General features: G+C 40.8%; 1 long non-coding RNA gene across 1 annotated transcript in view; it reads right to left on the bottom strand.

The window, feature by feature from the left end:
- The window catches only part of LOC307211521, a 39,066-nt gene extending 26,255 nt beyond the window's left edge, over positions 1-12,811 (bottom strand). Inside the window, exons 1-2 of the long non-coding RNA XR_013836501.1 lie at positions 12,644-12,811; positions 1,624-1,748 (exon numbers count right to left, since the gene is read on the bottom strand). This is a non-coding gene — a long non-coding RNA (uncharacterized lncRNA). The remainder of the gene's footprint in view (positions 1-1,623; positions 1,749-12,643) is intronic.
- Positions 12,812-13,161: the final 350 nt, after the last annotated feature.

The raw sequence follows: 13,161 nt of genomic DNA, 5'->3' as shown, positions 1-13,161 counted from the left end.
CTTCTTAGGACTTCTTAGGAATGTCACAAACTCCTCATAACACACTGTATTTTATTTTAGTTAGTTTAGTTTAGTTTATTTCAGGATATATTTTAGCCTCTTTAAAAACGATGTTTACTCTCTTTGCCTATTATTCTCTGCAAAACAGCTGCAATCAATATAGGTAAAGGTAAAGGTACCCCTGCCCGTACGGGCCAGTCGTGTCTGACTCTAGGGTTGTGCGCTCATCTCACTTAAGAGGCCGGGGGCCAGCGCTGTCTGGAGACACTTCCGGGTCACGTGGCCAGCGTGACAAAGCTGCTCTGGTGAGCCAGCACCAGCGCAGCACACGGAAACGCCATTTACCTTCCCACTATAAAGCGGTACCTATTTATCTACTTGCACTTAGGGGTGCTTTCGAACTGCTAGGTTGGCAGGCGCTGGGACCGAAAGATGGGAGCTCACCCTGCTGCGGGGATTCGAACCGCCGACCATGCGATCGGCAAGCCCTAGGCACTGAGGTTTTACCCACAGCGCCACCCGCGTCCCTGCAATCAATATACCTTTGTCTAAATGCAAATATCCTTCAGGAAAGCCTGCCAGTAATAAGAGAGGGGGCAGGGATATACTTCCTGGAAACAAGGACATTTATAATTACGATACTTTCCTCCGCTTACAAGCCCCGAAAAATGATACAGCAAAGAGTCTGCCTGATATCAATAGGCAGGGAGTTCCGAAGTATGAGTCTGTCACATTAAAAGACTTATTCCTTACAAGTGCAGAATGAATACTATGTGGCAGATGTAACAAAAACAGTTACAAAGATTGAAGTTGTTGTGTGGGCATATCCCTCAAGGAAACTGATCCCAAACTGTTACGGGCTTTATATACTAATAGCAACATCTTGAACCTGGCTCAGTAACAGACTGGCAAACAATGCAGATCTTTGAGCATATGGGGATAACAGTATTTGGCTTACCTTACAGCAAGGGTGCTAATCTGTGCCCCTTCTGATGTGCAGAAATGCCCAGCCAGATGGGTGGGGTATAAGTAATAAAATTATCATCATCATCATTATCTGGCCTAGTATGTCAGAGTTCAAGGATGGTGGGAGTTTAATGACATCTGGAAGGCAGCATGTTCACATTGTAAGGCTTACAGGGGGCATGTAATCAGTGCAATAGTGTACAGTATCTGAATCCCTTACATTACAAAGTGCTAAATTTGGAGTATACATATTGGGAGGAAGTTGTATTTTAAACACTGAGAATTAAGTTGTTCACTCCAGTGCTTAATTATGTTACAGTTTTAATAATTTTATTTGTTTTGTTTAATTGTATATTTTTATTGACGTTGCTTTGTAATTTTCATTTTCATTGTAAACCACCCTGGGATGAATATTTAGAAAGGGTGATAAACAAACAAAAAATTGTTATTTTTTATTGTTATTTAATTAAAGGATCAGGAAATAAGCTTGATTTCTAGCTATGAGCCAATGGTTCTGTCTGTCATAACCTGAATGGGGAGAGAAGCCTAATTAATATAATATGTTTGCTTGGGAAAATCTGTTTTTCTCCATAAAACCATCTGTGCTAAGTGGAATGTGGTGCAATAGAATTGCTGATGGAAGCTTTAAAAACTTACAGTTGCTGATGCAGAGTTCTGATGCTTGGATTTCTGTTTCACTGTATAAAAGAGTTGCCAGTTGTCCTTTGATCAAGACTTTGTATTCTAAGCTGACAAATTATGTTCTTAAAAGTAGCACAGATCTTTGAAATAAAGAGGAAACAAGAAGGAATTAACATTTTAAAAATGTATGTTAGAAAGGAATCTGAATCCATGTGGCAATCTTCACTCCTAATTGTGTCTGCAAATATATTTAAAAAACAAACAAACATGAAGATAATCAGTTTATGTATGGGGTGGGGGAGGGAAGAGGAGGCTGCAGCACCCCTAAAAGTGTACAAGCTTTGATCCTGCTAAGATCTAAGCACAAAGTGACAGGGCGTGTCTGAGGGTTTCATCAATGCAGGCTTTGGAGTCTCAAAGCCCAGGTGTGAAGCTGCTCCTAAAAAAACACTCCTTGGACACTGAGGATAATTATTATTGGTCAGTCACTAATACCATATCCCATTTTTTGGTGCTCTTGGATGAGAGTGATTTTCTGGACTAATTTTAATCTGATTTCAGGTCTGGTGACTGCCTTTGACACCAGATGGAATCAACTTTGCCAGAAGAAGGACATTTGCAGAGAACACACTCCTGTTAATTCTCAATAACATTGACCATGGTGCACTTCTGGATAGGCTCTCTAGATTGAGAGTTGTAGACTTGGTGATAGGGAAATTCCACTCCTGTCAATTTCAGAAGGTGCTGCTGCTCAGCCCCACTGCACTGATGCTGTCTTGTCCCCCCAGCTTTCAAACATTTACATGGAAATGCTGGAAGAGGTCATTTTGGGATTTGAAGTGAGGTGCTATTAGCATGCTGACAATACCCAGCTCTGTCTCTTCCTCACTGGATTAAGGTGAGCAAGTGGAACAGCAGAACCAGGGCCTGGAATCAGCAATGAGCTGGAAAGACAACTCAGTTCTGTGGACAGGCAGTGTATTTGTTAAGAGAAATTATATTCAAGCTGTTTCAGATGGGGTTATACCTCCCCCTAAAGCAGGTGTGGCGAACACCAGACCTGACAGCTAAACATTGTCCTCCAAGACCACGCCTCTTCTCCTTAAGCTCAAAGGTGGAGAACTGGATCTGGTCCACTGGAAGGTCAAATTTGACAGGCAGGTGGGATCACCCATTTGTCAGTCACCTGATATTACAAGCCCCCCCCCCGGCTATGCTCATGGCCACACTTATCCATGCTGTAGTGATATCCAGGGACTACTGCTGCAATGCATTATGTCCTCTTGACCCTTGTCCATCGTGATTTATAAAAACTAGCCAACAGGGTGTGGCTAGAAGGGTCCAGGTAGTGCTGAACGCTGTGTTGCAGGGCAGAGGGATTGGCCCTTAAAAGAGGCGGTGGTGCATCCCCTTCTCAATTAAAGTTCCTAGTAGCACAAGAACTGATGGTGTCTCCAGCCAGTTCTTCTTCCGACAGTACTGAAAGACCTTTGCTGGTTTCCACTTCTCTACAAAGCCCAATTTAAGGGGTATGGGAACGTACGCCTCTGGTATCGAAAGAGAACAAAAGTATACACAATGAGGGTCCACACACACAATAACATGAACAACAGGACTGAATATACATTTTTATAGTTGCAGTGCACCATACAATGAATATGGAATACTGGTAAAATCTGTTTTGACTAGATGCAGTCTTTATCAAGTTGTATAACAAAGTCCTAATTTCTTGGGAAATATTTTCATGCTAAACTCCAATAAGAGATGCTGCCAAGTTGTAATCCACCCACTTGTGTGGAGATAAAAGAATTCTTCCTGTTGTGAAGCAGACCTCTGAAAACATATACTGTAGCTTACCACATATCCCATTAATTAACAGTCACAAGAACCAAGTACAACCTGTGATTCTTACCATAAGCGTGTCACTTGGATTTTTATTAAAACCTGGCCATCTGAAAATTCTCTGCCTTCCGTATCAGTTCCAGGAATAGATAGATGCAGCTCCCAACTGATGTTAATTAATACTTGCTGCAAAAGTATCTATTTTCATACACTCGGAAAACAAAGTAAGTTGGAATTGTCACAATGGAAAGTGCTGGTTCTTGCCTCCAAACCTTTACATGGTTTGTGAACCAGGTACCAGAAGAGACACCAGCTCCCACACCAACCTGTCCATGCAGTGAGGTCATCCTTGATGGCCCTTGCATTGAGATCATATTCTTCCAGGTGCCCTGAATATCCAAGATGAGGCAAGTGGCAATAAGAGAGATGGAGAGTCTTTTCAGTGGTGGAACCCTAGAGAAGACTCTCCTTTTAGACCAGGCTTCCTCAAACTCAGCCCTCCAGATGTTTTGATACTACAATTCCAATCACCCCTGACCACTGGTCCTGCTAGCTAGGGATAATGGGAGTTGTGGGTCAAAAACATCTGGAGGGCCGAGTTTGAGGAAGCCTATTTTAGACTCTCCAGCAAAGATGTTTTCATTATCATAGGCTTTAAAATGTATTATTAGATATTAGCTCTTTTTAACATGTTGTTTGTTATATTTAATATATATGATATAATGTTTTTGTAAATTACCCTGGAAGTTCAATGGAAGGGTGCTTTATGAAACTTGAATTAAAATGAATTCCAGCTATGTCTAGACTTGGGTGCCAGCCCCAGAACTGGATGCTTGCTACCCTGACTGACAAGTTGTTCACATTCCTTGTTATGTATATTTCCCCCGAACCTGACAATGAGCTAAAGTGGATTTTTCCTTTACTGGTGGCAGGTGGGTGGGCTATGAAGTCTACTGTAGTCTGCTGAGGATCTCACACATGCTATGCTGCTCATGTATGCTGGCATGGGTTTTTTAAGACCTCCAGATGTCCCACACTGTTAGCCATGCAGAGTGGGGCTGATGGGCCGACAACAGCTGAAAGGCCACAGCTTCTCTCCACCCCTAGTTTAGAGCATTGTTCCTTCCCCAACCTGTTGCCCACCAGATGTTTTTGGACTACAACTCCCATCAGCTCCAGCCAGCATGGCCAATGATAAAAGATGATAGGAGTTGTATTCAAAAATGTATGCAGGTCAGTAGGTCAGAAGAAAAGTAGGAGGCATATGAGAAGACATATATAGGTTGCTGGGTCAGTACTGAGAACATTTTGAATCTTCAAAGAAGCTCACATGGAAGGAACTTCCTTCATGGAAAGCAAAAGTCACTCGGTTAATAATAAAGCTAACATGGCTCTGCAGTTAAGGCATACTTTATTAACTTCAGATCTTCCTCTACTGTCTCTCATTTCTGTGGATCAGAATGTTGATTTCTTGGAGCCTCAGGTAAAAGGAATCTCAGGTAATCTAAAATGTGATTGAATCTTTTCATTTTGATATCTCTATATCAAAGACAGCGAAGACAGGAGTGCCTGGCGTGCTCTGGTCCATGGGGTCACGAAGAGTCGGACACGGAGCATGGAGAAACTAAAAGATAAAGTGCGAGATTGGCTACATTATGCTCAGATTAAAGAGGCTTTTAAACTGCATAAAAAGTTAGGATTCCAGGTGGAAAAATCGAAATTGGAAACAGAACTGTTAGAACCTAAGACTAAATTACTTTCAAGAATGTATAACTTGCTGCTGAGGTGGAATACACAGGATGAAACGGTTAAATCAGCTATGATAAAGTGGGCACAGGACATTGGGTATAATATCATGTTTGCTAACTGGGAAAAGTTATGGACCACCGGTATGAAGTTTACGGCATGTAATGCCTTGAAAGAAAATATTATGAAAATGATATATAGGTGGTACATGACCCCAGTCAAGCTAGCAAAAATATACCACCTGTCAGATAATAAGTGTTGGAAATGTAAGGAAACTGAAGGAACGTTCTTTCACCTCTGGTGGACTTGCCCTAAGGTTAAGGCCTTCTGGGAAATGATATATAATGAGCTGAAAAAGGTATTTAAGTATACCTTCCCCAAGAAACCAGAGGCCGTCCTTTTGGGCATTGTCGGCCAGAGGGTGCTAAAGAATGATCGAACATTTTTTATGTATGCAACAACAGCAGCAAGGATACTTGTAGCGAAATATTGGAAAACTCAAGATTTGCCCACGCTGGAAGAATGGCAGATGCAACTGATGGACTACATGGAGCTGGCAGAAATGACTGGCAGAATCCGAGACCTGGGAGAAGAAACAGTGGAGGAGGATTGGAAGAAATTTAAGGACTATTTACAAAGACACTGTAAACTATATGAATGTTAATAAGGATGAGAGATTTGAAAACAACAGGGCACCATAAAGTTAGTCGAAAAGAGTATGAGAATGAGTGGATTCTATGAGAATAATAAATTTTGAACAAATAATATGTTAAAATTAGGTATTTAAGACTTAGATTATATTCAAAGTTAGGGACAAACTATTGAAAAGGTGTATAATAAGAATGGAAATAAGGTGACAAATTGCTGATTAAAGTTTTATCAAATATGGAATGCAGGAGCGGGAGATGTGAGGAAGTCCAAAGATGAAGAAATGTTGGTTATTACATGATGCTAATTATTATGTTTGTTCTTGTTATTTGCATATGTTGTTTCTTTTTTTTGTATTTTAAAGAAAAAACCCTTAATAAAAAAATTATAAAAAAAAAAAAACGAAGAGTCGGACACGACTAAACGACTAAACAACAATAACAACATGTTGTATTGTTTCCCCCTCACAATTCTGAAGGGCATTGTGCCTCCTCTGAGACAGACCGAACAGATTTTTAAAATCTTCCAAGGAGATTCTGCTGATTATACCATGATCAGTGCATTATCACTTGGTGACAACATGGAAGCAGACCTTCTCAGTGACAGCACCATCCTTCTGATGTCCTTTCCCTTTGGTAATTTGTGAGGTAAGACAGTAATGACATTTAGATATTTCTTAAGACTCTACATGCTTCCCTGCACTCTGACTTTTAGGGGGTAATTTAACATCACACTCTTCCAGTTGTTCCATCTGCGCAAACATTTCAGCTTGCCAAATGGAACAATCCCCCCCCCAATGCATGCTATTTTGGGGGTTCTCCTGACCCCGCAAGACAATTTCAGGGAATGGGGGCAGTTGAGGGGGGCAGAAAGCCACTTTGTGCAAGTGGAGTCCTTGTACAGTGTTTCTGCTGACAGGACTGTTAGGTGAAGCTCACACTACTGTTTTGTTTTGTTTTGTTTTGTTTTGTTTTGTTTTGTTTTGTTTTGTTTTGTTTTGTTTTGTTTTGTTTTGTTTTGTACACTGCTGGAGTTTATTTGTGATAGACAGTTGCATTTTGTTTTAATCTAGCTCTTAGGACTCTTTTGTTGAATGTAGTAGATGTGTTTTTATTGCTTTCATGTACAGTGCTTATAGTTTTCTGCTATATTAAGTTGTAGAAAAATGTGGGTAGCATACAGTAATTGCAAAAATGTCTGGGCCCTTCAAGTGAAGAAGTACTAAATCACGAATCTCCTGCATAATATGTAGTTTGTCTCTTTGAGGTTATTTATAGAACTATGAAGAGAAGCATTTGGTCAATTAAATCTAGAGTTCTCCTGTACTCTGTTCTACCAAGTGAATCCATAAAAAGCAACAGCCCATCTAAATGTGCTTAGTAATAGCTAGAAGAGACTTTCATAGCTATGGTAAAATCTGGGGATCAGCAACAATGGCTTCTTCTTCCTGCCCAACTATTTTAATTTGCATCACAAATATTAAGTTTCCCCACATTCTTAGCTCTGTTGCAAGAAGGCCTGATAAGAATAAGCCCTTTTAAGCTCCTTTAGTGTCTGAATGGAAATACATAGCATAAATTCAAGTTAATCTGGCCTGATGAAGATCAGTAATGTTTGGGAACCATAAATAATGTTCTCTGGATGAAGTACTTGTGAAAGAAACAGAGCTGTATTGCCACCATAAGACTGGGCCACTTCTTTCCATGCAGATCAAAGACAGATTCATGCTCTTCAAAGACTGGCAGGAGTTGCTTTGTACAAGGGAATAGGAACACTCCTCAACATATGGGGAAAGGAAGGTTGTTTCAAGTTGTTACTTAAATGGCTTAAAACAATTCAGATGTGAAACCATATGGGCCTGGGGGCTCCCACTAGACTGTACATTTTACTGCAGATAAAGCTAATGGTCTGTGTGATGACTCAGCTTTATGCTCAAGAGGTAAAAGTTTACATGACCAAAAAATCATTATTATTCAGTGTTACAACAAGGGAGTATCTAGAGACAATGGTGCTTGATATATTGAACATATTCAAAGTGCTATTGCACTTAGTCTCTTGCTGATATTACAACAGTTAGCCTTAATTCTGTGCTCCGAAGGATTTGTATATTAGTTTTTGTTTCAATTAGTGATGACAATTAAAACATAGTTCTAATGTTCATCCCAAATTATGGGTTGTATCCAGTACTAGTTCTATTCAAAGTAGACTTATAGATGTTAATGGTCTCACTCAGTAAAGGTAAAGCTAAAGGACCCCTGGATGGTTAAGTCCAGTCAAAGGCGACTTTGGGGTACGGCGCTCATCTTGCTTCAGGCTGAGGGAGCCAGCGCTTGTCCACAGACAGCTTTCCGGGTCATGTGGCCAGCATGACTAAACCGCTTCTGGCACAACGGAACACTGTGACAGAAGCCAGAGCACAATGAAACGCTGTTTACTTTCCCACCACGGCGGTACCTATTTATCTACTTGCACTGGCGTGCTTTCGAACTGCTAGGTTGGCAGGAGCTGGGACAGAGCAACGGGAGCTCACTCCATCGCGCAGATTTGAACTGCCGACCTTCCGATCAGCAAGCTCAGTGGTTTACACCACAGTGCCACCCGCTCCCTCTTCTCACTCAGTAGAAGGCAGCTGACTGTGCTCTGAAATGGTACAGCCCACTCAGAGTTTGTGAGGCTTCATAAAATTGTTCCATGTGCTACAAAGTAAGGTGAAATTTCCTTAAACGCTGCCGACTTTCAGAATGACACTGATCCAATTTATTTGGTGGTGGTGGTTTTTTTTTGGGGGGATGTTGAGCTTTTTGTGTCTTCTGATATGATTGTTGTGGCTTCAATACAATCCCTCACACTTACTAAAATATAGAGATGATCGAGAATGTAAGATAAATACCTTTTTGTTTGTTTTTTTTGCCAGACATTGAAAAGAAGGAAGGCTTTAAGAAGAAGAAGGGTTGAAAATGTTATGTGCAGACAGGACTGTGGTAAAGCATGGAAGAAAATTGTATTGATTAATTAATCAATTTGAATGGTCCCCAGCCAGGGTGGGCCAAAATGGTGGCCTCTAGCTGTTGTTGGACTACAGTTCACATAATTCCTGGCAATTGGCAATACTGGCTAGGGATGATGGGAGTTGTAATGTACAAATACATCTGGGGGGCATCACATTGGCTACCCCTGCTCTAGCGCTATTCCAGAGCTCCCAAGGGTGAGGCCAACTGGTCTAGGGAAATAATTTCAAACATTTAAGAGTGAGACAGGCTGCCCCTCGGGTGCAGGGGCATTGCCAGAAGCTCAAAAGACCCAGGGCACAGGGTTATGACATAGATTTGCAAAGGCTGATTTATATAGCTGTTTTGAGTGTGCTGGTGTTGGGTAAAGTATATGATGTGGCTATATGGAAAAGGCCCTTCTCTGTGGGAATCTCCCTCCCTTTGAAGCTGCTGCTGGTGCCAACGCTCCGTCCCTTTCCTCTTTTTATGAAGGGTTTTTATTTATATGCAAAAATAAAATAAAATACAGAACATGAAAATAAATAATGACACAGAATTATCGAAGATATTTTTAAAAAATCTGTAGTTCTTGGGTGTATGCAGTTTTTCTATTTTAAACAACCTTTGTTACAAACCTTCTGTATCTTTTGACACCAACTGAAAACCACACTTGTTTCCTCTTGCTTGAACCGCTTGAATTTAGGTAGCTTCCATCAGCCTTACACTGTTTTGCCCATTCTATCGGTATGTAGAAATTGGTGGTTTTAAGTATTTTATTACTGTCATAGAAGTAATAAATAGAACAAACAGAAGTTTGATAATACTGTTAGGTATTTGTGGCTGTTACTGGCCCTTAGATCATCTGATGAAGTGTGGGCTAAGCATATTTGAAATAAATAAAATATGTAAATGTATGTATAAAATATAATGTATGTATAAAATATAAAACCTATATGTCCTCTGAACAAAGAAAGATGGTCAGGGTTTGGAGTCTCACTTTCACTTTCCTTTGCATCATGCCCAGCTGCTCTGTAAACAAAGTATTTGGAAAAAGGAAGGGGCAAGGGATGGGGGGGGGCAGACTGGGCCAAGGATGCCCCTGCTTGGGTTGTTGATCCTGAAGAACCATCTCTTAGACGGGGTGAAGGATCACATTCTGGCATTGATTTCATCTGCCTGTATACAGAATGATGGTATCTTTAGCAAGCCCATCCTTCGAGTGTTCAAGAGCTATTGCTTCTACTGGAAACAATAATATGTACTCCAGATGTATATTTAAGCTGGCTAGGAATCCGACTGCTCTGCTTCTTCATTCATAAAATTATAGTTCTCAAAAGGAAAATGCAGTTTTATGTGTGTATTTTTAAGATGACAGAGTATCATTCAAATGCTCTTTTTCCTTTTTCTTTTTCACTCAATAGTTTATAATCTGGTTTGGCATCAGTCGCCATTGTACATTTCATCTCTCCCAGTGTCAAACTGTTTTATGTGTCTGATTGGCCATCCCCACATTACATGGGGGGTTGGGAGAGTGGAACCCCTGTAATGTGCCTACACAGGAACCCAGCCGCCCTTCCTTGCTGGGGAGGGCACATGGCTCAAGCAGAAATGCTTTTCATGTAGTGGTCTGTGCTGACCCCTATTGAGCAGGTACTCCAGACATATTAAAGCTCCTCATCTCTAAGCCTTCAGTCAAGAATTCCGTTCTGCCTAGCCTGGGATGCAGTCACCAGCACTTTCACATTCAAAAGCTTGTCAAAACCACAGGACCTTTTGCAGAGACAATTTAACAAGATGTGGAAGATTTCAAAGCCATAGAGAATGTTTCCATGTTACAATATACATGTGGTTGAAAATAAGTGAGTCTCAGCATCCTCAGAACAATTTCTGTGCGGTTTGGCTTAAGCCACATGGACATTAGTTTGTGAGAAGCCTCTGCCACAGAGGAGGTCTTGCAAATCAAGTGAATTTGGGAACAATTTCATGGTATTTTCAAGACTCTGTCTGCGGTCAACACATATTCCCCTAATATGGGAAAATGTAAGAGCAAACATCTTCAGGAAGAAGGAAGAGGCAAGCATGCCAGGGCAGGCGACTTAGGACGAAGGGCAACTGTACCCAAATTTGTACATGGATGGTGCTTTGGGTCCCTAAATGATTTGAACTGGAAGCTGTATTTCAGGAACCTGGTCTATTGACCAGGGCAAGGCAGACCAAGGTACCAGTCTTTATACCAGACCTGACCATTCGAATAGTTGCATGCAGCCTGCCAATCCCAGGAGCCTATGCTGCACTAAACATCTCTGTTTGCCTCTTGAAGAGGGCTTTGAGGCCTGGGTAACACAGTCAACTTGGAATGGTAACTCTGATGTCTTTCATACTTACATAATTTTATTTGTGTGCCACCTTTCTATAGCAAAAGTAGTCATAAACAACAAATAAAACATCAAAAAGTACACAACCAAATTAAACGATTTCCACATAAATCATAATAAGATATAAAACAAAGATACAAAAAATTAATCTCAAAAACATGCACATGGTAACTCAGTAGGCTGGGCCAGGCCTTGTTGCTCATTTCAGGGAAGGGTTCCTTATCCAATTTTAAATTTTTAGTATTATTGAATAAGGAACCAGTCCTTTAAATAAGGAACAGGTGGTAAGCCAATCCACTAGGCCCAGTTCCTTTCCAAGGCCCACAGTCCCTGATTGAGCACTTGTCTGGAAAAGGACATGCAGACTCAGGCACCCTGCAGTCTCTGTCTCCATACTGCAGAGGCAGGAGGAACAGGAACCAGGATTACTAACGGACAAGGGAGGGAGAGAAATGTATGCTGAAGGACAATAGGAAGATTGCAGAGAAGCTGAATTAATTATTTGCGTCTGCCTTCACTGTGGAAGAAGTAGGTCAGATACCTGTGCCTGAACAGACTTTCTCAGGAAGGAAGTCTGAAGAACTGAAGCAAATAGACAGAACAAAATATTAAATCCTAGGACATTAACAAATTACCAGCTCCTGATGACATCAAGCCAAAATTTCTTAAAGACACAGGAAATGGTCAATCTTCTTTAAAATAATAATAAGAAGAAGCTACAAACAGTCTGCATACCAGGGAGCTGAACTGGTGTTTACAAACTAGAAGAGATATATTTGTGTCATAGTGGACATCTGAATGAAAAATGTCAACTCATTGTGCAGCAGTTATATAAAGACCAATTCTATGCCTGAGATTACTTGGAGAAGAACTGAAAATAAATTGCCAGAATCATAACACTCTCAGCACAAATCTATGGTATGGGCATGCTTGGAGTACCATGTACAGCTCTGGTTAATTCACCTCAAAAAGAATATTTAGAGTTGGAAAATGATTAGGGAGCTGTACCCTTTGCCCATGAGAATAAACTACAACTATTAGGGCTTTTTAGCTTAGAAAAAAGTGAGTAAGTGGGATATGACAGAAGTTAAATGATGTATAATGTAGAGAAACTAGATGGAGAGCCTTTCTTACTTCCTTTCTCATAATACCAAAACTTTGAATTGTCCAATGAAATTCATTAGCAGAAGGTTCAAGACAGACAAAGGGAAGGACTTAGTCACACAAAACATACTTAACATTGAACAAATTCACAGAGGATAAAGCTATCAGTGGCTCCCAGTCATTATAACTTTAGGTCACCAAATACTCATTCATTGTGTTAGTAATGCCTAACTTGATCCCACTGATCAATCACCAACCCTGATGAAGCATGCATATACCATCCCAACATTCCTGCAAAGCAAGCAAGTCTCACAAGTGAACATGCCATACCTCATCTTTAAAAGCTTGGCAGACGTGGCATGGAAACTTGTTGGGACATCTTCATTGATTCCGTCCAGTTCTAAACTTCTTGCCCTGCTCCTGAAGTCCTGAATCGTGACCCCTCAGCACTCTGTCTGCTGCTGAGCCTGTACAGCTCATTCCATGAATAAAGGTCTCTTTCTTTCTTTCTTTCTTTCTTTCTTTCTTTCTTTCTGGTAAGAGCCTCTGCTTGCTTGCTTTTGTAGCAGGAGGCAAGAAAGTGACTCCCCAGACCCAAAATGGGCACAGCACTGCTGGGAGGAAATAGAAGGATTTTATTGATTAAGATCACAGGGCAGTTCACAATATAAAAATACAAAATGAGAATACAAAATACATAATAAAAACAAAAATAAAACCAGTAACACCCCTCTCCCACAAACAGATTTAAAAGGATATAGAAGGTTAAAGGGAAATGTTTTTTCCCTGGTGCCAAAGGATGCAATTTGCTAGATTTTCTTGCTGCTCGGAAAGTGTACAGTGGCCCA

This window comes from Podarcis cretensis, assembly GCF_951804945.1.
Source record: "Podarcis cretensis genome assembly, chromosome: 2".
Lineage (NCBI taxonomy): Eukaryota > Metazoa > Chordata > Lepidosauria > Squamata > Lacertidae > Podarcis > Podarcis cretensis.
This window is presented reverse-complemented; position numbering and strand designations above follow the sequence as displayed.